Below are 27,176 nucleotides of genomic sequence, written 5' to 3' on the forward strand. Positions count from 1 at the left end.
CGAGGAGGAGCTGGAGGTCTCTTCCCTCCTATGGTAGGGATCCGCTCCTGACCATGCACCCCTGCTATGCCCAGCTCCCACTTGGCTGGTCTGCTCCATCTGCCTCCCACTTGCTCTTGACCTTGGGCAGTGACTCCAGCTGGTCTCCTCATCTGAAAACAGGACTTGCTGTTCCCACTGCAGATCCAGTGGCATTTTTGCTTTCTGTACTTGAACTTGGATTCCTTTGTTTTTTTAATGGTGCTGGGAATTGAATCCAGGGTTGCTCTGCCACCCACATCCCAAGTTTTTTTTATCTTTTAATTTGAGCTGTCTTTAAGTCCATGAGGCTGGCCTTGATCCTTCTGCCTCAGCCTTCCAAGTCGCTGGGATCGCAGGCATAGCCAGCATGCCCAGCAGAACTTGGTTCCTTAGCTCTCACTGTCCAAACGCAGAGCAGGAGCGATGGAGGCATTTTCCTGAGATTTCTTGGCTTCTGGTGTGGAATTCAGCATCCGCCCAGCCCTCCCCTCCCACTGTGCTCCTGCCTGGGAATGCTTTCTTTCTCAAGTCTTCCCAAGCAAACCCAGCTTCCGAGAAGAGGCAATAGCCAGGGCTGTCTTTGGTTTGTTGCATGTTTCTTTCTTGGGCTGGGAAACTTGCAGGCCTGTAGTTGAGCTTGTCACAGGGGCTTAGATTTGTCGAGGGGGGAGGTGGGCTCAAGTGCAGGTGAATTGTGCTGTGGAGATGCTACTGGTGCCCTTATGGCTCCCAGGAGGCTGGCCTGGGTGTGGAGGATCAGCAGGCTGTGTGAGTGTGGCTTGGCCAAGGAAAAGCTCAGAGGTCCCAAGTGGAACCTGCTTCCAGGCCAGGTTATTGGACCTGAAGGTCTGTCCACGCTGTCGTGCTCCCCAGGTCCGCCTTGGGCTGGGTGCCCTGGCCACATGGCGCACTGAGTGGATGGGAGGGGGGCTTGACCACGTAGACTGCCAGGTATCCATTGGAATGTGGTATTCACTCTGGTTTCCAGAGTGAACCACTGCAGACATGTGTCCTCTGAGAGGGACAGTGTCACAAACGCTTACGTGGCACTAACTGCAAGCAGGCTTTGGGTAGTGCCTGCACACTAACTTTGGACCCTTGAGGCCACCTGTGTGTGTGGCAACTGTTGTGCCATGCACAGGTGAGAGGAGGAGGCCTGTGTGGGTGAGGCCACTGCCCAGGACAGGCTGTGCACAGCAGGCATTGGAGCCAGGTGCCAGCCAGCACCTTCCTCCTTGCTTCTTAGGGTGGGCAAGGAGGGGACTTGGGAAATGGCACCTTTTACCTGGAGGTGGACCTTGTGTCTGGCAGTCGCCCTCCTTCCCTCGGACGTGAGTGGGTGTAGCCAGGTGCACAACAGACTGTTCTGTGTTCGTGTGTCTGACCCTTAGTGCCTGGCACTTTCCCCTGATCTTGGGCCCAGCTCCAACCCAGGTGACTTACACTCTCCTGTCCTCAGGTCCCCTGTCAGAGCTCCACTACCCCATTCGAGAGCATGACCAAGGAACCCAAGGACTTTGCCTTCGTCACCTTCTGTTCCCTGAGCATGCGTTGAAGGCCTACAACGGACAGTGGATGGGACAGGTGTTCCAGGTGAGGTTGCTCATAGGCCCCGCCGGGGGTCAACCAAAACCTGGTGTAAGAGGTAGGGATGGACCCTTTGGAATGCAGGGAGCTCTGCTCTTCAGGGTCACCTTGCGATTGTCCAGGCCCCTCCCCTCCAGTGCACCTTCATTCACAGTGTATGGACCTTGTGGGCTCTATGCCAGACCTGGCCCACCCACTGCCGCTCACGTCTCCCTGTGCAGGGCCTGGGGACAGCAGTGTGAGGGGCCTTGGGATGTCCACAGAGGGCACCTTTCCCTTGGTATGGCCTTGTCGGGGACCCCAGTGCCAGCTGGACCGAGAGTAACCGTGTGGTCTGCTCCGGCTGCTGCCCTGTCTCTGCAGGTCTGGTCCTGGGTCCACTTGTTTAGGACAAGGACCACCATAGATAGGAAGGCCCCACTGGAGGGCGGGGCTGGAGGGTGAGGCGGCAGCTACGCCACTTCCTCCCCTGTCCCCGCAGGGCAGGATGCTGCACAGTGCTGCCGTCACCATCAGGAGGAAGCCAGTGAGGATGCCCACCCCCGGCTCGTCCTATAAGAAGAAGTCGGCGTCCAGGACAAAGCCAGCAACCCAGGTCCTTGCCAGCCCCGCCCAGGCTCTGTTGCCCTCTCCGCCTTTCCCAACCACCTGTATAGGTTTGCTGTATAGCTTCAGGATCATCCTCACCTCCGAGCTGGCTTCCCCACTGTGGATGGGGAGAGCGGTGCTGAGCCCACCCGGTCAGGCGAGGTGGCGGGAGGGCTAGGAAGGCAGGGAGGCTTATGACAGGCTATGTGTCTGCGAGAGAGCGCCCATGGGTCCCAGCGTGGCCTGTCCTGCTTTACCCTGCCCACAGCTCCCACAACTGGAATACGCTGTTCATGGGGCCCAATGCTGTGGCCGAAGTCATCACACAGAAGTACATTGCCACCAAGAACCAAGTGTGGGACCACATGAGTGGCCCGTGACTTGCGAACTTCATGTCCGCAGACCCTCTTGGTGAATCTGTCCAGGACTGGACCCCTGTGGATGGTTACTTTCTGGCAAAACCAGGAGCACATTTCAGCCATGTGGTGAGGGACATCCCTTGATTCTGCCCATTGGCTGCTTTCTCCATGGTCCTCTGCCCTTCAAGACACTTGATGCCAGCATGTCTGTGGAGGTGGATGGCAAGCCCATGTGTAACTGAATGGCCTGGTGGTCACATTTTTAAAAAGAAGCAGAAAAATTAATACTAACAGATGCCCTCTTCAGCTAATGCGTCTGAGGGAACATCGCTTCGCTGCACCCAGCTTAGCCACAGGGTGTTTCTCCTCCCTTGTTCCCACCTAGGCCACTGAATTTCATGTGTAGCAGGACGTGGGTTCTCAGGTGCCCAGTGGCTCATGGATGCCATGCTGGGCAGTGCAGCTTGGCCTGAGTTGGAGGGAAGGTCAAGGGACAGTCGCAGTGGCTCTGGTGCTGCAAGTGCCCTGAGCACCAGGTCTTCGTAGTGCTGGGACAGGGTCCTGCTTCTAGAGCCTTCTGGTGACTTCTGGAGCCTCCTAGTGGAGACAGGTGGAGAGAGGAGAGCCTGGGCTGGTCAGGGAGGTGACAGAACAAGGACTGCTTGGTGCGAGGGGCTGGGGTCAGGGTCAGCCCTGTAGAAGCCCCCCAGGGGCTGCAAGAGGAGCCACTGACCTGCCCCCACTGTGGAGCAGGGAAGAGAGCCCGAGCGGGTGTGGGGACTCCTTGCTGGAGAGGGCACCAAGGGGGTCAGGTGGGTGGTGCTGGGTGAGGGGCACCGCTGAACCCACTTCCACTGGGTCTGCTCAGCTGCTGGCTGGAGAGAGCAGATCGGGTCCACCTGATGGCCATGGGCCTCCTTTCCTCCCTCCCTCAGGAGACCAAGGGCAGCGTGGCTGTCCGTTTGTGGCCCATGGGGAGACCCAGCTGGTCCAAGAGGTGCAAGCACTTCCTCCTCCACAATGTGTTCAACCTGACTCCTTCAGTCAGGGGGGTCCCCACTGCCCTCCCTGCGGTCTCTGATGGCCCCAACTGGTGGCTGCTGCAGAGCTGGGGACGGGGCTCCAGGGAGGCTGGGGGTGTCTTGTCAGGCCCTGTGGTGACGGAACCAAAACCTGAGGGCTCACTGCTCCGCTGCCCCTCGCAGGGACAGGCTGCTCCTGGGGCTTCTCCACGCCTGCGGCAGCAGGTACTCTGCAGTTCCACACTGAGATGCCAGTCTGATCAGTGGAACATCAGCTGGGTCATCTGGGAGGTCCAGCAGGCTGGTCATTCACTGTCAGGGTCTCTACGACTCAGTGGGGGCAGGGGCTGACCCCTCAGCAGAGCTGCCCAACTGTGGAGCCAGCATGTGGCCTGCTGGAGAGGGTGGCACCTCCTGGGTCTCCTTCCCAGGCACCTGGCCCCTAGGACCCCATACAGTTCTGGTGTCAGACTGGACCCTTGCTGCTGTTCTTATGAGTCCTGTGCGCTCCACAGGCCACAGCAGAGCGAAGCAAGACCATGATTCTGGCCAAGAACCTCCCCACAGGCACACTGGCTGCTGAGTTGCGGGAGACCTTCGCCACTTCGGGAGCCTGGGCCAAGTGCTGCTGCCCAAGGGTGGTGTCACTGCCATCATAGTGGAGTTCCTGGAACCCCTGGAGGTGCACAGGGCCTTCTGACACCTGGCCTACTCCAAGGTAGGGCTGCCCTAGGGGAGAGGGAGCTGGCTTGTGCGAGAGCCCTCAGCCTGAGCTCCACCCACCTGCAGCACAGCTGCAGAAAGCGTCCCCCCCCTGCCCCTGTCCCACCCCCCCACTTTCCCTGGCTTCCTTTCCTGCTTTAACTTGAGCCTTCACTGTCTGCTTCTCTGCTGTCCTGTACCCATGATAAGCTGAAAGTCATTTCTCTACGTGGGGCTGTTTAAGAATATCTATAGCCACGGCATGTTGGCTTAGACCAACAGAAAGTCACCTGTGGCAGACCTGGCAGGCAGGTGTCCAAGTCCAGGGTATGGCCGGCGCCTCCGAGAACTCTGGGGAGGACCTGTCCTTGTCTCTGCCACCATTGGGCTCCTGGTGTCCCTCTTCTCCCTGAATCACTACCATCCCACTCCTGCCTGTGCCCCATCTTTGGGCCTTCTTGTCCCAGATCTCCTCCTGGGTTTACAGCACACCCAGATAACACAGGACATCCCACCTTGGGATCTTGGTGACAGTTGCATGGGACGTCTCCTTAGATTCTGGGGTGGAGGCATAGCTGTCTCTTGGGGAGTCACCATTTAACCCACCATGAGTACTTTGTCCAGCGACTCAATTCTTTGCAGACCATGGTCCCCCAGTGATCCTCAGGGCAGACATTGCAGGTGTGGAGGCCATTTCTCCACAGCTGCTGCCCCCCGTGGTCTTCCCCAGCTAGGGCCCTGCCTCACTGTGGTGCAGGCAGTCAGTGAGCTCCTGACCCACAAGACAGGTGCTGGTGCCAGCCACCACAGACACCCTTCTTCCTTCCTCCTGCTGCTTTGGGAAGGAACCATCACCAGGTGAAGGGTGGCAAAGGACCTGCCCTGGAAAGACCGCGTCCCTCTTCTGCACATAGGGAAACTGAGGCCCAGTGACCCAAAGTCACCCAGCTCAGAAGTGGCACAGCTAACGCTGCTCCCCAGTCTGGATCCCAAGCACGAGTTTTCATTTTTTCTTTTTTTTTTTTTTTCTTTTTTTTTTTTTTTTTTACTGGGGATTGAACCCAGGGACATATAATCACTGAGCCATATCCCCAGCCCTTTTCATATTTTGTCAGTGACAGGGTCTCATTGAGCTGCTTAGGGCCTCCCTGAGTTGCTGAGGCTGGCTTTCAACTTGCGATCCTCCTGCCTCAGCCTCCAGAGCTGCTGGGATTACATTCGTGTCCCACAGCACCTGACTGCTTATGTTTTTTTTCTGATATAATTAACTTGTGAACCTCGCATTGTGAAATTTGTAACAAGTCCAGAGGGCCCAAGTTGACAAGTATCCTTCCACCATGCCCTGCAGCTCCCAGCATCTTCTACTGAGGCAGCCATTAGCAACATCTGTGTCTCCTTAGTTAAGAAACTGCCTCTGAATGTGTGTGTGGAACAAGAGCGCTTCCATGGGCAACCACACTGACTTCCTGCTGGAGCCACCGCCTTGCTAGCATTTTTTCCCCTTGTCACACTCCCCCTTTCATCCTCTGACTAGAATAAATGCAGGGTGCCTTGACTCCAACCCTAGTGCAAGGCAGCAGAGGCGTGGGCTCTCCTTTGCAGCCTGAGGCACAGCCCAGGAGCCAGAGTGTTTTTCTCTTGGGGGCTCTGGGTCGCATTTTTCTTTCTGGCTCCTCTGCCCTGGGGAGCACCCATCTCTTCTGACCCTCGGCTCTTCAGCTGCACATGGGACTGGAGTCCCTCTCCAACATGTCCGAGATGGAGTCCCACAGGTTGGCACTTCTGCCTCTGCAGTTCCACCACATCCCACTGTATCTCAAGTGGGCTCCAGGTGGCGTCTTCTCCAGCACAGCCCCACAGAGGAAAGAGCACCAAGAGGCACCAGCGAAAGTCTGCAGAAAAGAACGAGGTGGAGCCAGAAATGGGTAAGAACAGGTCTATGTGGGAGGAGAGCAGGGCAAGCACGGAAGTGTTCATCAGATTGCTGTTTAAACTTTGTTCATCTTGCACACCAACGGACTTCGGTCTATAATTGTATAGGTGTGTAAAACATCCCTGAAAAATAGAGGTATCAGAGCCAGGCACGGTGGCGCACACCACTATCCCAGCAGTTCGGGAGGCTGAGGCAGGAGGATGTGTGTTCAAAGCCAGCCTCAGAAACTTAGTGAGGCACTAAGCAACTCAGTGAGATCCTGTTTCTAAAATATAAAATAGGGCTGGGGGTGTGGCTCAGTGGTGAGGCACCCCCTGGTTCAATCCCTGGTACCAAAATAGAGCATTGTGAGTGCAGTGTAAGGTAGCAGCTGAGGTGAGGGAAGAAAACCTAGATCTCTTCATACTCAGAACAGCGGGAAAGAGTCCCTGCTCCATAGGTGGGGAGAGCTAGAGTCAGGGAGGAGAGCCCTGTTTGCATGTGGCACAGTCCCCCTGGTGTCCAGCAACTGCACAGGCAGGAGAGGGAAGAGCCAGTGGTGGGCCACACCGGCCTGGGCAGTCCAGCCCCTGGCTGTCCTGCACAGTGGGTTTGTGAGCAGGGTAAGGTTCCTTGTCAGGACTGTTGTGCAGACTGCAGGACCTGGCATGTTCCGGACCTCACCCCTGTCAGAATGCCCGAGAACTGAGACCCGCCTCGTACTCACAGCTGCCCCAGGAGATGGGCAGCTCCCCAGGGACCCACAACCACACCTTGTAGTCAGACACCTTCAGGAGCTTCTGCGACCTGGGTTGTTTGACCCAGGTGTTAAGATTCTACCCTCGGCCTATCGCACCACAGGGTTACCATTGCTCAGTTTACTAAATGAGAATTTTCCTCTTAAAGACAGATAAGCTGCTTGTCTATCATCTCCATTGTCCTCATATATTTACAAAAAAGTGTTTTATGGCAAAAAAAAAAATAAAACAGGGCGGCGGAGCCTCTGATCGCCCCTGTAAGGTTTGAATCTGTGGCCTTGCCTGGTCGGTCTTCAGGGAGGCATAGGGTCAAGTGTCTCATCAGAGGAGCAGCTGGCTAGAAATGTCACTTCCTCCATGCCTGTGGCTGACGTCCAGGTGCCTGTGGGTCTTCAGGACCTGGCCGTCTACAAGGGCATTTGTGAACCCACTGACTGGAAGCTGCACCCATCCCTTCACTCTGTGGATGGAGCGCACCCCATCTGCTAGGTGGGTGGTGAAAGGCGTGAACCTTTCCAGTCCCTCCTTGGTGGCGCCCAGGTCGGCTTTGTGGTGGGGTCCTTCCCACCCTGCTTTCTCTCCTGGACCTTTCCCCTCGTGGGGTCCTCCTGTTTCTGTAAGCAGCCATCACCCTGTAGCTGCCAGCCACCGTGGCTTTCAGTTCCGCTGCTGCACGTGAACCTGGATGATGATTTCAGACCCAATTGAACCCTCCTCTCAAGCACACAAATTGGTGGCGTCAGGAGGCTTGCAGACAGCTCAGGTCTGACATCTTCCTCCCTGCTTTAGGCACAGGCAAGGGGACAGGACATCAGGCATGGTGTCTCCTGGGGAGTCCGCCTCCATCTGGCTGGGCTGATTTTCGTTTGAAATAGATGGTGCCCTCTCAGGTCAGGGCACCTCGTCTGCCTTGCTGACCATGCACCCTGTGGACTGCCAGGCCCTGGGAGTGTGGAGAGGGTGCTGCCGCAGGGCAGAGCTGGGCCTGCTCCCTGCCTGCTGGCGCCAAGCTCTCCATGTTCTCACACTGAGGTGCTGCTTCTGGGGAGTGGACATGCGTGCCAGTGATGGTGGGCAGGGTCCCTGTCCCATGCCCACTCTGGGGCTGGGCCAGCTGCCTCCCTTCAGGCTGGTTCTGGCCCTGAACAGTGAGGGTGGCACCCACGCACCCCCCCTGAGGATGGGGGAGATGCCATGCTGACCACGTCTGTAACTCTGCCGCTGCTGTCCAGGGTGGCCACAATGAACATGGCCCAGACTTCCCAGGAGCTCATGGGCTGGTCATGGCCATGTCCAAAGAGGGCCTTGGGCGCAGGCCTGCTCTGGGGCGTGAGCAGTGTCTTCTCGGCACCAGTGTCTGGACCCTGTTAGAATGCTCTTCTGTCCCCAGGCTCAGGTTAGTGTTGAGGGTCCCGACAGTCCTGCAGCTTGGAGGGGCTGGTGTCTGCTCACTGACTGACAGGAGGCCTCAGAGCCAGGATCTGTCCAGCCCCGCTGTGGCTCCCCGCAGCCTCTGGGAGCCTCTGTGTTGCCTGCACAGCCCCCTGGTCCCTGGTCCCCTGAGCTGTGCCCTCTCCCTGCGGCACCCCACCCACCCTCTGCACATTGTTCCAGATGCTTCCTCAGGATGACAGGAGGTGGGGGACCCAGAGGCCCCAGGACCTGTGTTTGGGGCTGGGCAGGGGGAGCAGGAGGGACCGTGCTTCTCTGCAGTGCTCTGCTCTGCTCTCTGCCAGTCTCCAGGGAGGGGCCAGCGTGTTTTACCTCCCCACAACCAGAACCCTCACCTCCAGATAAAGGGCTCGGATGTGGAAGTCCTGGAAAGCTGCTTGCAACTGATAACAGTCTGCTGGTGGCCGCAGTGCAGGAGCCTAGAGGAGTGGCATGGCCTGATTATAATAAAGCTGTGTGGTGCCTCGTACCTGGATTTGATTGTGGGGCTGTGGCAGAAGCCCCTCCTTACCTCCTGCCCAGGAGCTCAGTGTCACCTGCTCCTGCTCCTGCTCCTGCAGTCAGCCCCTCCGCTGCAAACTCCTGCCAGTGCCTGGTGATTCTGTTGGCGAACATCTGCTTGACTTTTGCTGTCACTTATTTTTCTTTCTCATCCTTTTTCTCCCCATTGAGGCCGCAGCAAAGTACTTCTTAAAAGACCTTGGCTGGTGGCCTCGGCCTGGGCCCTGGCTGGACCTGCTTGGACCTGGATGCGGGTTGCAGTGGGGTTTGGCTTGGTGGCTTGGGGGTGCTGGGAGGTGCAGGGGTGACTGGGTCAGGCTGGGTCCTGTACTCAGGGCCAGGAGGGACACTGTGCCCTGCACACAGATGACTGGCCTGGAACCTGCAGGAGGAGGGCTGAGCTCCCCTGCAGCTGCCTTCCCTCAGAGGGAATCATGGGCTCCCCTGGGTGCCAACCTGACCAGCTGGACACACAGGGTCCAGGGGCAGTGTTCATGGTGCAGTGTTGCTTCTGGAGTGTTGGATAGGCCCAGGGGCTGTCACACAGCCTTGATGTTCATCTCCTAGTCACCCTGCAGGCTACTCGGACCACAGTCCCCACTCACATATGGAAAAGAGGAAGTCCCGGATTTAGTGACCCCCCAGAGGACACACATGTGGACAGCGTGGGGATGTCCCCGCAGCTGTGAGCCCTGAGACCTGAGTCCTTGCCCGTCCCCACTGCTCCCTTTGAGCACTCAACTTCTTGGCTATCTGCAGATGTTTTTGGAGTGTCCTCTCTGGACCAGTGCTGGGGCTGCAGGGGTGACTGCGTCAGGCTGGTTCCTGTCCTCAGTGAACTCCCCTTTAGTTGGGGACCCAGATACAAGCAATAAGGAAGGTGGTTTCAGAACAGGCTAGGGGCTCTGGAAAGAGGACACCAGAGACATGGTGGCCTTTTTTACTAGTGTGACCAGGAAGACCTGTCTGAGGGCAGGATGTTTTCCACTGACACTGGGCAAGCAGAAACCAGGCCTGGGAAGAGAGAAGGGGAGCCGGTTGGGCAGGAGGTAGCAAGTGCAAAGGGCCTGTGGTCAGCATGGCTCTGGCAGTCTTGAGCATCTGCAAAGAGGCCAGCAGGGTCAGGGATGAGGTCAAAGGAGCTGGCAAAGTGGGGAGCAGAGACAGAGGCCACTGGAAGGGCAGCCACTCTGTTGTCCAACGGCAGGTGATAGTAACCAGGCCTGTGGGTGAGTAGTGGACGCTTGTTTTTCCTAACAGTTTAGCACAGTGCAGGAGTGTGAGAGTGTGTGTGTGTGTGTGTGTGTGTGTGTGTGTGTGTGGTTTTACTCTAGGCTGCAGGAGGGATGCGGAGGCAGGGCGGCTCCGTCACTGGCCCAGGCTGCATGGGTGGGTACATAGCAGAGCCTGGTGTACAGGCCCACAGCCTGGTGTTCCCACATGCGTGTCCCATGGCTCTGCCCCTCCTGACCTCTGTCTCCAGGCCCCCTGTGGTCAGCAGATCGCTAAAGACTGCCATGCCCTCTTCTCGTAGCATTTCAGGATCCGGGCACTCCAGGGGCAGGGATGTCATCATGGGCATGAAGGGTTAAGGCGTGGACATCTCTGGAACTAGGTGGCCTGCGATGTTGGGGAAAGGCCCAGCACACAGGAACACGGCTTTCATCTCTAGCCAGCTGCTTTTTCCCAGTGCCCCTTCCTGGGTGGGGCTGAGAGCAGCTGAACCTGCTTGGGGAGGGACCGTTCCTGAGCACAGTTCCCTGAGGTGTGCACTGACCCAGCCTGCTCAGCTCAGCTCAGCTCTCACTAAACCCAAACCCCACACCCCAGGCAGTGGCCTGCGACCACCTGACCAGGCTCCTGAGCCGGGGTCGGGTGGAGTTGACTCCACTTTGCCAAGTGCCCTGGGCTCCCACTCCTGGAACCCCAGCAGGCCCCTGGAACAGTGCAGGGAAGGTGATCCGTCTTTGCCAGAGGTCTCTGAGCAAGAGGGAGGTATCTGCTTGCTGGTCGGTTAACCAGTTCCTGGCACAAAAGCCTCGTGCCATTGAGTTAGGTTACCAAGATTGAAAAACTGGGTTTTCCCATGTAAAGTTGAGTTTTCTGCTTCTTTTCAAAACTCTGAAATTCTGGCCATACCGAGTTGGCCTCCCTAGGGGACAGAAGCTGGCTATTGCTGAGGAGAGGCTACCCCTTGCACTGGCCATGAACCTTCTGCGACACCATCATCCCCAACACTCTCCCCTCTATAAGTTTCTGTCAGTCTTCTGGGAACCTGTCTTGCCTTCCTGAAACTGCTTGGCATCTAGTGTTGGGATGCCAGAATGTTCCCGAGGCCTCCCGTTTCCACCTGTTTGTGTTTGTGATGTGGTCTCTGTGGTTGTGGATGAGGCCAGGTAGCCAAGGCAACCAGCTGAGGTCCTGGCATGTGGCAGGAGATCTACTGCCCATTGTTTCCTGACCTTCAACCTCTGAGATGCAGGATGACCAGGAGACCCAGAGGGTCTTCTGCTGATGGTCTTGACTTTCACTTTGATTGAAGTTCTCCTCCAGGACCTGGAGTCTGAGTTGCTGTGTCCTTAGTAGGCTGTTTCCTCCTCTCTCGTTTGAAAGTGGGTTTCTGTGTATCAATGCCCACAACCTACAGTCCCTTGCTGGGTTTGTTTGGTTGTTTCTTGGGTGGGGGGGAGCCTGCATGTAGATTTTCTCCTTATGGCCTGGAACCCAGGAAGCTGGAGGACTGGAGGTGTCCTTTGGGCCCTGGGAGGGATCCAGCTCGGTCACTAACTGTTTCTGTGAGGCTTGAAAGGTTTGTTCAGTGGCTAAGCAGTTGACAGCTAATCAGGACTGGAAAGCCTCAGGCCACAAGCAAGAGGCAGGGAACAGTGTCCTAGAACTTGGCGTGACAGTGCAGGGCAGGTCTGAGCACCCGGAAGCCCCCTTAGGCCCCGCACAGGTGGATCTGTTGGAGGAAAGCATGCTGGGGAGAAGTCCATGGGCTCCTCTTAGGCCACGGGACCTTGGGAGCTTCTGCTAACCTGTGGGGCAGGGCTGGAGTCTGGGGCAGGGCTGCCACCTGCTCAGCAACAAGGTGGCTTGGGGTGAGGAATCCCCTCCCTGGGGCTGTCCCCCTGGGGCTATGGGATAGCTGTTGAGCCTTTTCTGGGGAAGGGGATTGTCCCCAGGCCCAGCTCTTGGGACTTGGTGAAACTGGGGAGGTTAAGCCAAAATGAGCATATTTCCCTAAAGTAGGGTTTCTCCAATGGTCCTGAGGCTGAGGCATCCACCACCCTCGCTGGGGCAGACACCTGCACTTGGCCCTGCCTGATTGCCCATGGCCCTGCCCCTTCTGCCCATTGCACCTATGGGCACCACCACTAACTGGCAAGGCTATGTTCGCCCTCCCTCTCCCTGGAACCTGTTCCTTCAGGGGGAGAGGTGCAGGGGCAGTGGTGTCAGGTACTGGTGCAGCCGCCTGGGTCTGCTGCTGCAGAAGTGGCCAAGGCCCCTGCCCTCTGTTCCCATGGCTGCGTGTGCAAGTGCGCTTTCCCCGCCCGAGCAGACTGACAGAACCACGCACCACCTTCCTCGTCTTCACCTTCAGCTCCCTGTGTCTGTCAGCGCCCTTCAGCATTCCTCAGCACATCGTTTCAGTGGCGACCTACCATCCCAGCCTCCGGTGGTCTTCCTGGTCTGTCTGTGACTCTGTGGTGAGTTTTCCCAGTTTCCACTATTATGAAACACTATAACTTCCTTGTGTATAGACAAAACCACTTTGACACACATGCATGTTCAAGGGGTATTTGAAATCAATATTCAAGGGGTTTTATAATCCTCTGTTTTTCCATTCTGTAATTTTTGCAAAACTCTAAGATGCATTTCAGTTTGCAAGTTCACTAAGTGCTGTTTTTTCTTTTTTTCTTTTCTTTTTCTTTTTTTTTTGTGGTGCTGGGAATCGAACCCACGGCTTTGTGCTTGCAAGGCAAGCACTTTACCCACTGAGCTATCTCCCCAGCCCTAAGTACTGTTTTTTTAAGGAAAAATAACATTTTGCTTAGGTTCATGGTTCAAGAACATAGTTTCCATAATGTATTTTGAAGTTAAAATGAGTGTGGCCTAGTCCTATCTGGGGCTTGTAGGTTTAGATCTGTCATATTCTCTTTAAAACAGAGCAGGATCTGGGTGTGGTGGCACATGTCTGGAATCCCAGCAGCTTGGGAGACTGAGGCAGGAGGATCTTGAGTTCAAAGCCAGCCTCAGCAAAAGGGAGATGCTAAGAAACTCAGCGAGACTGGTCTCTAAATAAAATACAAAATAGGAACTGGGGATGTGGCTTAGTAGGTAAGTGTCCCTGGGATCAGTCCCCAGTCCAAAAAATAAAATACAACGGGCAGACGGTGGAACTTTGTCTCTCTCCCTGGCTCTCTCGCTGCTGACACCTGCGGTCACTCCTGACTGTGCCATGGAGGCAGAGCCCCTTGATATAGCATTCCTGGCTTTGGTGGGTAGATGTTACTTAATGGGGTTGTTTGTTTTTGATGGGGTTAGTGGCTGACAGTGAGACCCCAGAAGGTAGGAAGCCAGCAGACGAAGGAGTAGAGGCCTCCAAGCCAAGGGCAGAAGAAGAGGAGGAGGAGGAGGAAGAGGAAGAAGAGAGCCTCCCAGGATGCACTCTGTTTTTTAAAAATCTCAACTTCAACACCACAGAGGAGATGCTGAGGAAAGTGAGTATCCACCAGGAATGGGGGACGCTCCAGGCTGTGATGCAGGCAGTGCGTCTGCTCTGTGTCCGGCACGGCTCAGGTGGTGGGTAGTCCGACCTGCTGCACACCATCCCTGCTGTTGGGGGGTTCCGTGTTCCAAGTGCACTTGAAAACAGTTCCCCTACTGCTTCTGTGGTGAGCGGCCCAGAAGTCAATGCCACCACTGATGGAGCCAGCAGGAGACTCGTCAGTGAGGGTGTCCCTACCTGGCACATCTGGATGGGGTGAGTCTGCATCTGTGGGAGGAGAGCAGGAGGGGCAGGGTAGGGAGCTCCAGGCAGGGGTTTGGCAGATGCCCAGTGAGCATGGCAGCCCATGGACTGCAGGGCCAGGATGGGTGAGGGGTCACTCCCACTCTGCGGATGGGGTCTGCAAGCTCCCTGTCTCCCCAACCAGGACTCCCCAGCAGATTTGCTGCTTTTGGTGAATCAAGCGTGGCACAGAACAGATGCTCACCAGATTTCCTGCTTAATGGATGAGTGACACAGTTCACAGCTGTGAACTTGTCCTGGAAGGGAGATGGCAGAAGATGGAAATCTCTGATTCTCCTTCCTTTCAAAATGTCCCCTGAACTCTAAAATTCTATAAAGAATTCAAGAGAAGAGGCAGTGTCTACTGACCCTGCCTCCGTGCCATGACTGTCCCTAGGTAGGAGGACAGCCACAGCAGTGGAGAGGCCCAGATCCAAGCAGGCAGCATGGCCAGGGGCCCCGGAGCACCTGGTGAAGCACTGATACCACGTGACTTGGTTTTAGAGGCGCACACTAGCAGTGTCTCAAAGGAAGGTGGTTCTGAGCCTGTCAGGCCAGCTCTGGTCCTGTGTTGTTCTTGTCACTCCTGGCACAGTGTGGGACATCACTATTGGATCAGCATTTCCTGGAGTTGCACAAATGGCAGTTCAAGGTTGTCCTCAGAATTGAAGGCCCTGGAGCTGGAAGGTTCAGCCAGGACCATCTAGTTTATCTGGGAGATGGAGCTTCAGAGAGGTTGCCTCACTGTCCTGAGCTCACACAGCCCATTAGAGCACTGTGGGGAAGCACCCCCAGATCACAGGACCCCTGTCCCAGCACCTGAGTGTGGAGCCATGATCAGGGGTCAGTCCTCCCGGGCCTGGATCCTGGCCTCACTCCTTGTTAATGGGCAAGTCCTGCAACCTTTGTGTGCCTCAGTTTCTCCAGTTGTCATAGTGGCATGAGGGGAACTTTCCCATTGGGTTGTTTTGAAGATTTGACTAGGACAAGTGAGATCCTCCAGGTAGAGGGTCCCGCGCCTGAAGCACAAGTCTGCCACCGGTGTGTGTGAGGGTCTCTGCTCCTCCTGCTGCCTGTCGCTCACTTGGTGGACAGTACTGAGCACCTGTCTGTCTGAAGACAGAGCCAGAGCCAGAGCCACGTGGAGTGTGCCTTAGCTGGGTTCTAAAGGGAGACAGGAGAAGGGAGGGGAAATGTAGAGTGTGACTTACAGTTTTTAGAATTATTTTGGCTTTAAGCACAGAGGGCAGTGAGGTGGTTGGGCCTGGGGTCAGTAGACTCCATGCCCCTGAAGTGACACCGGCTTCTGGGGTGTGTGGCAGAACTCTCAGCTGTTCCAAAGCCTAGTTCTTCCTCTGTAAGTGGAGGAAAAAAGCAGCCCAACTGCTGTTTTGAGATGTCCAGGGGACTGGTCAGGTTACTTGGAACAGGCCATCGCTCACCACCTCTGAATGACCCAGGATATCCATGGGCAGACGTGGGAGGCAGCTCAGCAGGCTGCACAGTGGCTCAAAGCCTGGCTCAGCAGCCCAGATCCAGGTCCAGCATGTCCACCTTTGTGACCCCAACTGCCAGCTCCCTGGCCCTTGGCTGCCCATCTGAGGGCATCTCTGGGTCACTAGGTGGGTGCATGGTGTGGGGCCTGCCACAGGCCCAGGCACAGTGAGCACCTCCTGGGGTCAGCTCTACATGCCTCCTGTTTCCTGTGCCCATGGGTGGACCCATGGTGACTGGAGAGGCTCCCACGCAGGTGGTGGATGCTCCTAGAAGTCGGGGGCTGCATGATCCTCTCTTCTCCAGGTGTTTTCCAAAGTGGGCGCTGTGAGGAGCTGGTCCATCTCCAAGAAGAGCAAAGCAGGTAACCCCTGGAAATCTTGGCTGGAAAGAAGTGGTTCCAGAAGAAATCGTACCTGTGGGCGGGGATGGCGGCCAGGCTTGGCTGAAATAGCCCCTCCTCTCTCCTGGAGACTCCTGCTGTGCAGTCAAAGAGGCCCATGCGTCCTGGGATGTCCAGAGCCTTGCAGGCTGTCACGTGGTCCTGGATCTGTGCACCTAGTGGGCGGGCAGGTTACCATCAGCACCTGGGGGCTCCCTCCTCCCCACTCCTTCCAGACACAGCAAGAAGGACTGATTGTGGGCTTTCCCACTTTAGTTACAAGGGAAATGACCCATACATAGAACTTCTAGATCATTCCACCACATCATTAATCTGCACCTCCCTGGCTATTAGGTAGTGGGCAGGCAGAGACCACCTGGCCTCTCCCTTCAGCCCTGTGTCTTGTTCTGACGATCCCGGCCTCCCCTCATTCATGCCCTGGTTCCCTGCAGAACATGAGCAAGGACACATCCTTTGTCCTTTATCACAGCCACATACCCAGAGAAGCAGCCCTTTGATTCGTGGACATGGTAGGGTGCAGCATGAGTCAATAGTGACCACTGCTCATTCACTCCCTAACTGGCTTGGGCCACTAGGCAGTGAACACCAGAGATGTGATCCCTGTCCCCAGGTACCTGCAGTAGCTGGGGGACATGTGAGATGGTGACTTCAGCACAGGACCAGGAGGGCTGGGGCAGGTTCTTCAAGTCAGAGTGGGTCTAGAGGCAGGGAGGCTGAGCAGCCTGGTGGCAGAGACCAAGGTAGGAGGTGGAAAGGGAGGCAGTTTCCAGCTTAGGAAGTGGCATTTATGCCCTGTAGGGGTTTGGACTGCAGCCTGGTAGGGAACCACCAAGGGTTTTAAGCAGATGCTTCTGTGTGTGAAGTTAGAGGACCCTTGCCTCTGCTCAGGCTGCCATGGCAGCAGATAAACCAGGCCACAGGGACGCTGCCCCTCTGGGAGCCTACCCTCGCCCCTGCGAGCACTCAGCAGCACCTTGCCACCTCATCTTCGGTGTTGGAAGCAGCTCTTGGGGTGTCCACTGTCTTTTAGGGAGCCTGCCATCCAGCCAGGCATTGGGGAGAGCTAGATCGTATCTGGTCAGCTAGGTGCAGCAGGACGAGGCCATACTCAACCTGGGGCTGGTGTGAAGGACAGCTGGACGCAGGTGGCTGTGCAGCAGCAGGTCATACTGCTAACCCTTGAGAGGCACAAGGAGAGATGGTGGGCAGAGCTCATGCAGAACTGGCACACGGGGAGCCAGTAGAGCTGGGTCCTTGGCACCAGCATGTGCCCCTCTCCCACAGTCCCAGGTCAGCATTTCCTGTGGGCTGATCCCCGGGCGCAGATGCCGGGAGCCAGGTGCTGCTCTTGGCAGATTCTGGCCTCCCAGGCAGTATGGTCCTGCCGTGTTGGAGGCTGGGTGAGCTCCTCTTTTTCACGAGTATGTTTGACACTCAGGTGCAGACGCCACCAGCCCACTGCCCACAGCCTTCTGCCCCAAACAAAAGCTCTCTGCTCAGAGATCAAACTGACAGTCACCATGGGACAGGACTGCCTGCCCCCTGCAGTTCCAAGCCACGTTGGGCTGTTCACAAAGTTCCCTAGCACGCAGGGCTCTTCTGGGGAGGCAGAGGTGCAGTTAGAGACCTTGTGCTTTGGGGTGCCCCATGGGACACCCCAGCATTACCCCCTACACCTGATATACACACACTGTCAGGAAGCAGCGTCCCTGGAGAGGCTGCTGTTGCTCTTGTCCTCTGACCTCCTGTTGCCTTGGAGTGCAGAACCAGGCAGAGCCAGGGCACCTTCACCTCCCTGTCAGATCTTTAGATCCGAAATCCAGGAGCCAGATCTGAGGGTCACAAATGCCCCCAGGAGGCGGCCCTGGGTGCTCGTGACACCACATGGAGGCAGGGCCATCCAGGTAGAGGCTCCTGCTGGAGAACAGTGGTCAGCCCCGAGTCAGTTCTCCTCCCTCATGAAGCCGGGATCGTATTAGGAATTTATTATCACATCAATCATCTGGTAATTAATAGTGAACCTAAGTGGTGAATTTGCTGGGGCAAGTAGTTGTAAACAGCAAGCCTGGAGCTGAGGCCATGTGGGGGCTGGAAAGGGAACTGGAAAGGATCCAAAGCTGAGTCCTGGCTGATTCCATGCTCCCTCTCACAGTGGGCCCCCTGTTCCAGGAGCACTGCTTTCCATGGGGTTTGGATTCATGGAGTACTAGAAGCCAGAGCAGGCCCAGAAAGCCCTCAAGCAGCTTCAGGTAAGCAGGCCGTGAGCCAGGGTCCAGGCTGTGGGCCCTTCACCTCTGAAACTGGGGGCAACCCCTGATCTCCTGTCGTGCTGGGCCCGTCATTTTACCAGTTTTCCAAGCAAGGAAGACCCCTCTCAGCCCTCCACAGCCACTTTCATTCACTTATTCCACCCACGTGCTTATGTCATGGGGCTAGTTTGTGACAACACTGTGGTATGCCTGGGGAGACCCTTCCTCTTTCTGGTGGGGAGATGGGCAGTGGAACCATGAATTAAGACAAAACAAGATCATGCCGAATACTCACATGACTTCAGAAGTGGGGCTGCCTTGGGCTGAGTGGGCTAAGGGGAGCCCCTGAGGAGCAGATGGCTGAGCTGAAACCTTCCCACGCGAAGTCACCTGCACAGAGACCTGGAGGGAAAGCCGTCCAGGAGCAGAAGACAGCATTTACAAAGGGCCTGTGTCAGGAACTTGAGGGAGTTGGGGAAATAAGCCCCCGAAGGCAGCTGGCAGAGCAGTGTGTGGCAGGTATCAGGGGAGGTGGAGGTATTTAGGATGAGATTTGCAGGTCACTTAAAGGACTGGATGTCAGCCTGAAGGCTGGACAAGACAGTTGGAGGGCTGGCAGCACATGGGGAATGGTCTTATTTGTGCTCCAGGACAGTTTCCAGTCCCTGTGTGGAGATGAGATGGGCAGGAAACCCTCAGTGGTCAGAAAACAGTAGCTTGTGCCAGAGATAGGCAGCAAACCTGGTGGGAGGCGCTGGAGAGTATTTGAATGTAGATTGAACATCTGGTGCAGATGGAGGAGACAGCCTTCCTGCTGAGCCCTATGTCTTGTGATAAACAGGACACAGGGAGTGCATGGCCAGGAGACTGTACCACCCCCAGGGAGCCGATCTCACTGGCAGTGACCACAGCTCCATCACAGAGGCCCACATGCCAGACCCTGCCAGGGCAGGGAACAGGGCAGAGCACTTCCTTGTCTCTGGTTAGACACCAGAACTCCCAGTGTGTCACCAGCGCTGTGTGCCATCAGCTCAGATGTGACTCCTCAGACTCTGTGGTCATCTTCCTCTTGCACTCAGGTCAAGGTGCAGTTCAACTCTATCATGCAGACAGCACACTGCTCAGCCCCAGCAGGGTGAATGTGCATGTCCGTGACCATTGAGGATTGCTTATGCAGAGCCACCTGGCTGGGAGGTTGGAGGGACTTTTGGGGTATTTCACCCAGACACCAGTTACACCCCCAGGGACCACTGCTTTAGGTGCAGGGCACTAGACTGGGGATTTTGAGAGCTGTAGACTAGATAAAAAGCGCTCTCTGCAAGCCACACCAGAAGGGCCCCTGAATCTTCAGATGCTATTAAACAGTGGCTGAGCCTGTGCCCATGAATTCTGTAAAGGTCAAACTGCCGCAGGGCTCAGAGAGCATTTGGAGGCTGGGTCTCTGTGAACACTGGTTGCTGCCTGGCTTTCACCCCGCTACCTTGGGGAACGCCCTTCCATGCCTGCACTACTGACCCCTCTGCAATGGTCTCTGTGAGCTCGGCCTCTGCCAGCTCAGCCTCTGTAAGTACTGCCCCTGTGAGCTCAGCCTCTTTGAGAATGGCCTCTGTGAGCTTGGCCTCTATGAGAACGGCCTCTGTCAACACGGTCTCTATGAATTTGGCCTCTATGAGAATGGCCTCTGTGAGCAAGGTCTCTGTGAATTCAGCCTCAGTGAGTTCAGCCTCTGTGAGGAAGACCTCTGTGAGTATGGCCTCTGTGAGAACAGACTCTGTGAACAATGCCTCTGTGAGCACGTCCTCTGAGCAAGGCCTCTGTGAGCACGGCCTTGGTGAGGATGGCCTCTATGAGCACAGCAAGTGTAAGCATGGACTCTGAGATCAAGGTCTCTGTGAGGAAGGCCTCTGTGAGGAACGCCTCTGTGAGCTCGGACTCTCTGAGCTAGTACACTGTGAGCTAGGCCTCTGTGAGCTAGTCCACTATGAGCAAGGCCTCTGTGAGCAAGGACTCTGTGAGCATGGACTCTGTGAGCAAGGCCTTTGTGAGCACCGCCTATAAAAGCAAGCCCTTTCTGAGCTAGTCCTGTGTGAGCTAGGCCTTTGTGAGCAAGGTCTGTGTGAGCACAGCCTCTGTGAGGATGGCCTCTATAAGAACAGTAACTGTGAGCATGGGCTCTGGGATCAAGGTGTCTGTGAGCATGGAATCTGTGAACTCATGCTTCTTGGGCTTGGCCAGAGACAAGGCCTCTGTGAGCATGACATCTGTGAGCAAGGCTTCTGTGAGCACATCATCTGTGAGCAAGTCATCTCTGAGCAAGGTCTGTGTGAGCATGGAATCTGTGACCTCATCCTTTCTGAGCTTGACGTGAGGCAAGGTCTCCTTGAGCAAAGCCTCTGTGAGCTCATCCTCTCTGACTTTGACCTCTGTGAACTTGGCCTCTCTGAGCTTGGCTTCTGTGAACAAGGCTTTTTGAGCACATCATTTCTGAGCACAGCCTCTGTGAGCTCTGAGTCTGTGAGTATGGACTCTGTGAGCAAGGCCTCTGTACAAGGCCTCTGTGAGCAAGGACTCTATCAGCAGGGCCTCTGTGATCTCATCCTCTGTGAACTCAACCTCTGTGAGTATGTATTCTGTGACAAAGCCCTCTGTGAGAGTGGAATCTGTGATCAAGGTCTCTGTGAGCAAGGGCTCTCTGAGCAAGGCCTCTATCTGAGCAGGGCCTCCGTGATCTCATCCTCTGTGAGCATGTCCTCTGTGAACTCGGCTACTCTGAGTTCAGCCTCTGTGAACATGGACTCTGTAAGCAAGGCTTTGTGAGCACATCATCTGTGAGCAAGGCCTCTTTGAGCAAGGTCTCTGTGAGCAAGGCCTCTGTGAGCACAGACCTTGTGAGCTTGGACCCTGAGTACTGCCTCAGTGAGCGCTGAGTCTGTGAATATGGACTCTGTGAGCAAGGACTCTGTGAGCATGGCCCCTGTGAGCAAGGCCTATGTTAGCAAGACCTATGTTAGCAAGGCCTCTGTGAGGTAGTCCTCTGTGAGCTAGGCCTCTGAGAGCACGACCTATGTGAGCATGGCCTCGTGAGCAAGGCCTCTATCAGCAAGGTCTCTGGGATCTCATCTCTGTATCCTTGGCCTCTAAGACCATGTCTTCTGTGACAAAGCCCTCTGTGGGCTCGGCCTCTGTGAGCACAGATATTGTGAGCAAGATCTCCATGAGTACAACCTCTGTGAGCATGACCTCTGTGAGCACGGCCTCTGTGAGCACAGCATCTATGAACAAGTCCTTTGTGAGCAAGGACTCTGTGAGCATGGAATCTGTGAGCTCCTCATTTTTGTGCTCTTACTGAGACAATGCCTCTATGAGCAAGCCTCTCTGAGCAAGTCCTCTATCAGCAAGATCTCTGCAATCTCATCCTCTTTGAACTCGCCCTCTGTGAGCATAGCCTCTGTAAGACTTCTGTGAGTAAGCCCTCTGTGAGCAAGCTCTCTGTGAGCAGGTTGTCCGTGAGCATGGCCTCTATGAACACGGCCTCTGTGAGCAAGGCTTCTGTGAGCACAGGGTCTGTGAACAAGTCCTCTCTGAGCATGGTCACTGTGAGCATGGAATCTGTGAGTTCGTCTTTTCTGAGCTCAGTCTGAGACAAGGCCTCTATGAGCTTGGCCTCTGTGAGCACAGCCTCTGTGAGCATGGCTGCTGTGAAGAAAGACCTCTGTGAGCAAGACCTCTGTGATCTAGTGCTCTGTGATCTCGGACTCTGTGAGCATGGCCTCTGTGAGCACAGACTCTCTGAGCTCAGCCTCTGTGAGCATGTACTCTGTGAGCTCAGCCTCTGTGAGCATGGTGTCCATGAGCATGGAATCTGAGAGCTGGTCCTTTCTCAGATCGGCCTGAGACAAGGCCTCTGTGAGCAAGGCCTCTGCGAGCTCATCTTCCTGATCTCAGCCTCTGTGAACATGGCCTCTGGGAGCACAGCCCCTCTGAGCACAGCATCTGTGAGCATGGCCTATGTGAGAAAGGCCTAAGTGAGCAAGGCCTCTGTGATCTAGTCCTATGTTAGCTAGGCCTCTGGGAACGTGGCATCTTTGAACATGGCCTCTGTGAGCAGGAACTCTGTGCACAAGGTCTCTGTGAGCAAGGCCTCTGTGAGCACGGCCCCTATATGTATGGCCTCTGTGAGCATGGGCTCTGTGAGGTTGGAGTCTGAGCACAACCTCTGTGAGCTCCGACACTGTGAGTATGGACTCTGTGAGCAAGGCTTCTGTGAGTATGGCCTGTGTGAGCACAGCCTCTGTGAACAAGGTGTCTGTGAAATAATCTTCACTAAACTCAGCCTCTGTGAGCTCAGCCTCTGTGACCAAGGTCTCTATGAGCAAGGCCTCTATCAGCAAGGCCTCTGCGATCTCATCCTCTGTGAGCTTGGCCTCTGTGAGTATGGCCCCTGTGACAAAGTCCTCTGTGATCTCACCCTCTGTGAACTCGGCCTTTCTAACCTTGGCCTGTCTGAGTAAGCCCTCTGTGAACAAGCTCTGTTTGACCAGGACTCTGTGAACACCGCCTCTGTGAGCTAGTTCTCCATGATCAAGGCCTCTATGAGAATGGCCTCTGTGAGCTTGGAGTCAGAGAATGACCTCTGTGATCACAGCCTCTGTGAGCATGGCATTTGTGAGCAAGGCCTCTGTGAGCAAAGCATCTGTGAGCAAGTCCTCTGTGAGCAAGGTCTCTGTGAGCATAGAATCTGTAAGTTCATCATTTCTGTTTTCGGACTGAGACAATGCCTCTATGAGCAAGGCCTCTATAAGCAAGGCCTCTGAGATCTCATGCCTTGTGAACTCGGCCTCTGTGAGCATGACCTCTGGAGTAAGCCCTCTGTGAGTAAGCCTCTGTGAGCAGGGCCTCCGTGAGCAAGGCCTAAGTGAGCAAGGCACGTGTGAACTTGTCCTCTCTGAGCTCGGTCTCTGTGAACACGGCATCTGTTAGCACGGTCTCTGACATCTATGAGGAAGACTTCTGTAAGCACATTGTCTGTGAGCAAGGCCTCTGTGAGCAAGGTCTCTGTTAGCAAGGTCTCTGTGAGCAAGACCTATGTGAGCAAGGCCTCCATCAGCAAGGCCTCTGTGATCTTATCCTCTGTGAGCTTGGCCTCTGTGAGCATGGCCTCTGTGACAAAGCCCTCTGTGAACTTGGCCTCTGTGATCATGTCTTCTGTGACAAAGCCCTCTGTGATCTCATCCTCTGTAAACTCGGCCTCTCTGAGCATGGTGTGTCTGAGCATGGCATCTGTGAGTAAGCCCTCTGTGGACAAGATCTCTGTGACCATGCCTCTATGGGCAAGACCTCTGTGAGGAAAAATTTTGTGAGCACGGCCTCTGTGAGCTATGCCCTGTGATCATGGCTTCTGTGAGCTTGGAATCTGTGAAAATGACCTCTGTGATCACAGCCTCTGTGAGCAAGGCCTGTGTGAGCTAGGCCTATGTGAGCAAGGTCTACGTGAGAAAGACATCTGTGAAGTAGTCCTCTCTGAGCTCAGTCTATGTGAACCTGGTCTCTGTGAGGACGGTCTCTCTGAGCAAGGCCTCTATCACCAAGGCCTCTGAGATCTCATCCTCTGTGAGCTTGGCATCTGTGAGCATGGGGTCTGTGATATGGCCCTCCGTGATCTTTTCCTCTGTGAACCTGGCCTCTGTGAGCATGGCCTCTGTGAGTAAGCCCTTTGTGAGCAAGGTCTCTGTGAGCTCAGCCTCTGTGAGCACAGAATCTCTCAGCTTGGCCTCTGTGAGCAGGGCTCTGTGAGCAAGGTCTCCGTGAGCATGGAATCTCTGAGCTGGTCTTTTCTGAAATTGGCCTCAGGCAAGACCTTGATGATCAAGGCATTTGTGAGCTCTTCTTCTCTGAGTTCAGCCTCTGTGAGCTTGGCCTCCGTGAGCAAGGTCTCTGTGAATATGGCCTCTATGAACATGGCCTCTGTGAGCTTGGCCTCTGTGAGCAGGGCCTCTGTGAGTAAGGCATCTGTGAGCAAGGCCTATGTGTCAAGGCCTAAGTGAGCAAGGCCTCTGTGACCTAGTGATCTGTGAATTAGGCCTCTGAGAGCACGGCCTCTGTGAGCACAGCCTCTGTGAGTTTGGAGTCTGAATACAGCCTCTGTGAGCTCTGACATTGTGAGTATGGACTCTGTGAGCAAGGGCTCTGTGATCATGGCCTCTGTGACCATAGCCTATATTAGCAAGACCTATGTGAGCAAGGACTCTGTGAGGTAGACCTCTGTGAGCTAGGCCTCTGAGAGCACAGCCTTTGTGAGATCTGATTCTGTGAGTATGGACTATGTGATCAAGGCATCTGTGAGGAAGACCTCGATCAACAAGACTTCTGCGATCTCATTCTCAGTGAGCCTGGCCTCTGTGAGCATGGCCTCTGTGACAAAGTGCTCTGTGATCACATTCTCTGTGTACTTGGCCTCTATGAGCATGGCCTCTGTGAGCATGGCCTCTGCGAGTATGGCCTATGTTAGCAAGATCTATGTGAGCAAGTCCTCTTTGAGCTAATCCTCTGTGAGCTATGCCTCTGAGAGCATAGCCTCTGTGACCAATGCCTCTCTGAGCATGGCCTCTGAGCAAGGTGTCTGTGAGCACAGCCTCTGTGAGCATGGCATCTGTGAGCAAGTCCTCTTTGAGCATGGAATCTGTCTGCTTGTCCTTCCAGAGCTCTTCATGAGACAAGGCTTCTTTGGACAAGGCCTCTGTGAGCTCATCCTCTCTGAACTCCGGCTTGGTGAGCACAGCCTCTCTGAGCTCGGCATCTGTGAGCAAGACCTCTGTGAACACAGCCTCTGTGAGCACTGCCACTATAAACATGGCCTTTTTGCGTACGGCCTCTTTGAGCTCGGCCTCTGGGAGCATCACCTATGTGGGCACGTACTTTGTGAGAACGGCCTCTGTAAACACAGACTCTATGAGCAGGGCCTGTGTGAGCAAGGCCTCTGTGAGCTCCGACTCAGTGAGCAAGTTCTCTGTGATCCCGTCCTCTGTGAGCAAGCCCTCTGTTCCTAGGCCTCTGTGAGCTAGGTCTCTTTAAACACAGCCACTGTGAGCATGATCTCTGTGAGCCAGCCCTCTGGGAGGAAGGCCTCTGTGAGCACAGCCTCTCTGAGCAAGGCCTCTTTGAACACGGACTCTGTAATGAAGCCCTCTCTGAGGAAGGTCTCTGTGACCACACACACTGTGGGAACTTCCTCTATGCGCATGGCCACTGTGATTAAAGACTTGGTGAGGAAGGTCTCTGTGTGCACTTCCTCTGTGAGTACAGCCTCTGTGAGCATGGCCCATGTGAGAATGGCCTCTGTGAGTTTGTCCTCTGTGATTACGGCCTCCATGAGCTCGGACTCTGTGAGGAAGGCCTGTGCAAGCAATGTCTCTGTACGGTTTCTATGAGCAAGCTCTCTGTGAGGAAGGTCTCTGTGAACAAATCCTCCATGAGCAGGGTGTCTGTGACAAAGGCCTCCGTGAGAACGGCCTTTGTGATCAAGGCCTCTGTAAGCTCAACTTCCGTGAGAACAGCCTCTATGCACACAGCCACTGTGAGCAAGGACTCTGTGAGCAAGGCCTTTATGAACAAGACCTCTGTGTGCATGGTCTCTGTGAGAACCGCATCTGTGAGTGTAGCCTCTTTGAGCAAGGTGTCTGTGAAAAATTCCTCTGTGAGCATGTCCACTGTGAGGAAGGCTTCTGTGAGCAGGGTCTCTGTGAGTAAGGCCTCTGTGAGCATGACCTCTGTGAGAACTACTTCTCTGAGCATGGTCTATGTGAGCACGGCCCTTGTGAGCTTGGCATCTGTGAGCCCTGTCTCTATGAGCAAGCCATCTGTGTGCTAGGTCTCTGTGAGAACAGCCTCTGTGAGCTTGGACTCTGTGAGCAAGACCTCTGTGACCAAGGTCTCTGTGAGAAAGGTCTCTGTGAGTCTAGCCTATGTGCAATCAAACTTTATGAGCAATGCCTGTGTGGCTGGCCTGTTTGAGAAAGCCCTCTGTAACCTCAGCCTCTGTGAGCATGGCCTTTGTGACCATGGCCTCTGTGAGCACAGCCCCTGTGAGATCTGCCTCTGTGAGCCCAGCCTCTGTGAGCTCAGCCTCTGTGAGCAAGGCCTCTGTGAGCATGGCCTTTGTGACCATGGCCTCTGTGAGCACAGCCCCTGTGAGATCTGCCTCTGTGAGCCCAGCCTCTGTGAGCTCAGCCTCTGTGAGCAAGGCCTCTGTGAGCATGGCCTTTGTGATCATGACCTCTGTGAGCTCATACTCTGTGAGCACCACCTCTGTGAGCAAGGCCTCTGTGAGCTCATAATCTGTAAGTACCACCTCTGTGATCTCGGCCTGTGTGAGCACCACCTACGTGAGCAAGGTGTTTGGGAGCATGGCCTGCATGAACCCAGCCCCTGTGAGCTTGTCCTCTGTGAGCCCAGCCCCTATGAGCTTGGTCTATGTGAGCCCAGCCACTGTGAGCAAGGCCTCTGTGAGCACCGCCTCTGTGAGCAAGGCCTCTGTGAGCTCACTCTCTGTGAGCAAGGCGCAGGTTGACCAGGGTTCCCTGCTGGCTGTGGAGGCTGACCTGTTTCCAGGACCTTTTGCCTTGGAACTCCTGAGCTGAGTGGCCATCACACTCACTTTCATCTCATGCTGCAGGATGGGGAGGGAAACTTTAGCCACCAGAAGGGGAGAGAGCCTGGCCGACACCCACGTTCCTTCTGAGGAAGAGGAGGGTAGAGAAGCATCACAGTGAGTGCCTGTCAGCACTAGGACCAGCTGCAATTCTCTGTGCCCTAGGAGTAATGTGCCTTGCTGACTGAGTATCATAGAAACCAAAGTGCACTTCAAGGCACTGGATTGAGCTGCACCCTCCCACTCCTGCAACTTGGAAAACACAGACTGTGTAGAGCCAGTGAGGAAAGGATGTCTATACCAGGCAGGCCTCACGGTGTTGCCTGGGCCTGGATCTGTGTTTGTGTAACTGTTGCTAGAATTGTATAGTCAGAGTGGAGTGAGGTGTATGTGGAGGACTCAAGCTTATGTAATATAGATTCCCCTGCAAGAAGAAAGAATAAAGTATTCACATAAAATAGTCCTTG

The 27,176-nt window shown here is 55.3% G+C and overlaps 1 pseudogene; it reads left to right on the plus strand.

Annotated features, from left to right (window-relative positions):
- The window catches only part of LOC124973594 (probable RNA-binding protein 19), a 141,339-nt pseudogene that overhangs the window by 71,393 nt on the left and 42,770 nt on the right, over positions 1 to 27,176 (plus strand).

This window comes from Sciurus carolinensis, unplaced genomic scaffold (assembly GCF_902686445.1).
Source record: "Sciurus carolinensis unplaced genomic scaffold, mSciCar1.2, whole genome shotgun sequence".
Lineage (NCBI taxonomy): Eukaryota > Metazoa > Chordata > Mammalia > Rodentia > Sciuridae > Sciurus > Sciurus carolinensis.